This window comes from Cajanus cajan, chromosome 3, assembly GCF_000230855.2.
Source record: "Cajanus cajan strain Asha chromosome 3, NIPB_CcT2T_4, whole genome shotgun sequence".
NCBI classification, from domain to species: domain Eukaryota; kingdom Viridiplantae; phylum Streptophyta; class Magnoliopsida; order Fabales; family Fabaceae; genus Cajanus; species Cajanus cajan.
In genome coordinates, this window is record NC_138519.1 from 78,619,454 (window position 1) to 78,623,990 (window position 4,537).

General features: G+C 30.4%; 1 long non-coding RNA gene across 1 annotated transcript; it reads right to left on the reverse strand.

Moving 5' to 3' along the window:
* Nucleotides 1–2,416: 2,416 nt before the first annotated feature.
* LOC145955919 (uncharacterized) lies at nt 2,417–4,193 on the reverse strand. Its single transcript, XR_014432690.1, has 3 exons — nt 3,899–4,193; nt 3,519–3,626; nt 2,417–2,783 (listed from the first exon to the last, which is right to left on the reverse strand). It is a non-coding gene; the product is annotated as an uncharacterized LOC145955919 (long non-coding RNA).
* Between the last annotated feature and the right edge of the window lie 344 nt (nt 4,194–4,537).

Genomic DNA, 4,537 nt, shown 5'->3' on the forward strand with positions numbered 1-4,537 from the left:
AATTTCTGTTGTATATGTTGTATAAATGTTGTTTACTATGTTGCATGTTCCGAGGTTGGAACTTCAAGCATGTGGTGTGCAAAATCTTTTCTTCCTCTTCTCCTTTTATGGGTTGATTTGATCTAAGACGGTAAAGGAAATTGTGATTTCAAATTAGGTGCAATCCGTGTTGGTAATGATTGGAATGAATCAATTAAGGTGTTGAGTGATCGAATGAGAAAGTTGAAAGGGGTTTTGTGGGGTTGTGTTCAAAGGTGTTCATGGAGGTTCATGCTTGAGTGGTGATTGATTTCAGTTGCATGTCATTTTTGGTGATGAATTTGTGTTGTATATGTTGTATAAATGTTGTTTACTATGTTGCATGTTGTGGGAATTTGCCAATTTTCAGGTATTAGGTTTTACACAAGTGCATAATTTGATATCACTTTAAGCACGCCTTCAAGGCGTCGAGTGTGTTTCCAAAGAGAGGTCTCTATTTCATTCACACTGGGCACGTGATTGATGGCGCCAAACATGAGGGGAGAGACTTGTCTTGAGTTGGAATTACATTGGGCGTGAGGAGAGAGACTCGTTTCGAGTTGAAATTTTGTCAAGCATGAGTTGAATGGCACCAGGCGTAAGAGAGAGACTCATCTTTACTTGGGTTCATGTTGGGCATTAAGGTGTGTGGTGTTGAGCGTGAGTCAGACAAAAAGCTCTTTGCCTAATTAGGGTTGAGCATGAATGTTGTTGCGCCAGGTGTAAGAGTGTGAGACACTCTCTGCCTTAATCATGTCAAGCGTGAGTGGTGTGACGTCGAGCGTGGACGAGACAGAGAGCTCCCTGCCTTAGTGATGCCAAACACCCAGTGAGCGATGCTAGACATGAATTAGATTATTATAAGTATCATTTTTATGATGTTTTACAATTGAATGATGGTAGATGAGTAGTATGATGTAAAGTTGAATTGTTAAAGTTGTTTGACAATTGAGTTATGATGTGTGGTAAGTCAAATAGGTTGTAAAGTTGTAAGTCATTTTAGTTGCTTAAGTTGATTTTGATGTTGTCTACTCAAGATGTGAATGTTGCAAAGATGTTTGATGATCATGTTGTTTAAGTTAACATGTTGTGAAGTTGGCAGTTAAACGTTGTATATTGTTAAAATTGATAAATTGAATGTTGAAAGATGAATAAGTTGTTAAGTTGATAAGCTATAGATATGTGGGTTAGATACATAAAAACTAAAGGTGAGTTAAAAATGTTTTCGAACTTAATATTCTATTGTGCGAATATACGTTTTGGTGCTCCAAGGGACCGGTTGAAACCCTTTAGCAAATAAGTTGGCTTCTGAATGAGTAAGTTATTTTTTAGTTGTCTCCTATAGGTTCTATGTGGTATCTGTGTGTGAATAAAGTCGAGGCACATGTGTATAAAGCAACCAACTGAGTAAAGTATCAAGTCGAGAACTTAATCTCTAACTTAGTATCAGAGGGTTCTGGTATTTGGAGGATAGTCAATGGGCTAATTTCATAGGTGACTTAGTATTGAAGATTAATGGCATGCTATACCCATACCCAAACTGTTTTATCTTGATATAGTACCATACTTCCTTGTTTAAGTGACGAAATCATAGAAATCAATCTAGTTTATGTTGGTCATTGTTTCTAGCCTTGTGCTAGCCGTTGTTTCTGGTCTTAATGTCAACTGTTGTTTTTGATATTATATCTGCCATTGTGATTCAGTATGATCAAACTATTTAAACTATTCAACCTAAGATGTATGAGATCTTCATAGTTGATATGTGTGACAACACATTAGATGATGTAAAATGTATGTATGTTGATGTGATGAATATGTTGTGAGTTGTTAACACTACAAGAAAAACTATTTTTTGTGATGGCATCATTCGTCATTAAAAGGTTAAAAATTCATCACTAAAGGTAATTTGTGACGAAATTTCAATTTGTCACCAATCGTCACTAATATGCGAGTCACTAATGAATTAGTGACGATTTTGTAGATGTCACAAAAAATTATATTTATAATGATGAAAACATCGTCACTAATATTTATATATGATAGTGACAAAATCAAGTTGCCACAATTATACAAGATAATAGTGATAATTTAATTGTCACTATTAAGAGTTTATAATAACAAGGATTTACTATTTGTGTCAAACTTTTTCGTCATAAATAGAAATTATTTTCTATTACTAATATTTTTATTACTAATTTTATTATTTTATAAGATAATAATAATAATTATGTGATACTAATTTTCATTTTGATTCCTAATTTCATTCTCTAACTACATTGATATTTAATCATCTTTGATATTTTACTCTCTTTTTTTAATATAGATTGCTTTATTATTCTCTCTTTTCAAAATTAAAATCAATCAGATATAATATAAATTAAAATTTTAGTAAACAAAATTTGAAATTTATGCATAATTCATTCACAAAAAGTATAAACTACATAAAACAAATACACCACAAAAGGTAGTTTAAACATCTATACTATGGATTAGTCCATAACAAAAATAAGTAAATTTTATTTAACAAAATGTAAATAAAACTAATCAAAGCTTTCAAAGATGTTCTCGCTTTCAAGATGTTTTATCTTGTTGTCTTTAGCCTCGCTTTCTACATCTCTTTTGAAGTCTTATGCTACTTAATATTCTTTGTCACATGTCTGGGTATGCCAATCAAACCAATTTCTAGTCCCACTAGAAAGATTACTTCATATTTTTTGTAGTCTTGTCATAGTCCTTAAGATCCATTAGTCAGCGGCCTCGACAACCTGCAATTTATTTAAATTACTTTAGAGTTAGAAAGAAGTCATTTTGAAAATTTTAGTATTATAATATATTGTACTTGATCATGTATTTCCATTTAACCATACACTTGAAATGACATTAAAGACAATTTAACATACCTTATTTTATCGTCTTATAACCTATTGTAACTCGGATAATATCACTTTGATCCTTACTTATTAATTGACGTACTTATATAAATCATGTATAATGACGTAGCAATAAATATTATTTTTTGAATAATAATTTTATGAAATAGATTTTCCCAAATAAAAAAGCATAACATTTTCTAATGTAAAATTCGCCTTAAAAAAAGAAGTTTCAATTACATTATCAAAATTTCTAAAATCCAAATGTGACTATTTAAGTATCTTACAAAACAAGATAAAAAATGATCTAGAATTTTCAAATACACAAAATTATCAAATTTACAAATTCGAATAAAACAATACAACACAAATCTATCACCAACATAAAAAAAAAGGGCAAAAACACACCCTTGATAACACTTCAAGGGAAAAAAAAGTGTTCCCCATGCTAAATCAATAAAAATTGAAAGAAGACTTCCTTAACACATACCAAAATCACAAAATTTCAAAATTTCTTTCCTTATTCATATTTTTTCCCATACAAATCCAATGACAATAATAAAAATAAAATTATCTCTTTAATTTAACTGTGTAAGTAGATCCAAAATGTATATATAATAAAAATTGTACCTCCTTAGTGAAGATCCAAAAAAAGTCATGTAGAAAATCAATCGGAAATCATGAAACCTCTTATAAAACAATAATCTTGTACGACAACTATTAGTCCCTGCATTTTCCCTGCATAAGAGTTTAAAACATGAATAATTATTACAAAATTTAAACCAATTAAAATAGTCCAACCTGTCAAAATATTACTATTTGTCTAGGCTCTAATTCAAAACATCAAGAGTGGAGCCTTAAAAACATTAATAACAATTCCAAAATGTTTTGCTTTGAAATATCATTATGAAATTATGAGATTGTTTTTGTGAGGATGGTGGAAAGTTAACTAAACACCATGCATGACTAAAAGCAAGGCAATAAGTTGGTGACATTATGTCGAATAATACCTCGTATTCCAAACCAAAACTTGTGTTATTAATATAATTGAGAGACGATTTTGAAATGAGGGGTCTAAAGTGGTGAGGTTTGGGGGTACAACGAAAACAAAGGTGAGGCAGAAGGAGAAATCCATGGGTTTGTCGAGAAGGGAGAAGAGAAACCGCAACCACCGAATGTGGAATTGGGATGGAACTGGAGTGGTGTGGGAAAGTGGCAAATAGATTTTGAAACCACACTCTATCCAAAGCCCAACCGTATGTGAGTGGGAAAGAAAAATTGAAAAACAAATATAGAAAAAAAATTAGATGAATAAAGACAAAGTGAATGCGTATAGGCGGGAAGATGAACTTTCATAGTCTCAGCAAGCGGGAGGGAAGCATTTCGAAATTTTTATTTGAGTTATTTCAATTAATAATATAATTATATATGATAAAATATAATCTATAAATGGACTACCTTACCATACTTGAAAAGTCTTATTCTAAATGTAAATTTAACTTGTTTGATTAAATATTTATTTTAAAATAGAGTTAAAAATAACTAATAAAAGTATAAGATAAATATTTATTTTATATAATTAAAATTTATAATAAATAAGTTTTTTAAAATATATAAATAGATTGGTGTAAAAAAATATTTAACTAAAT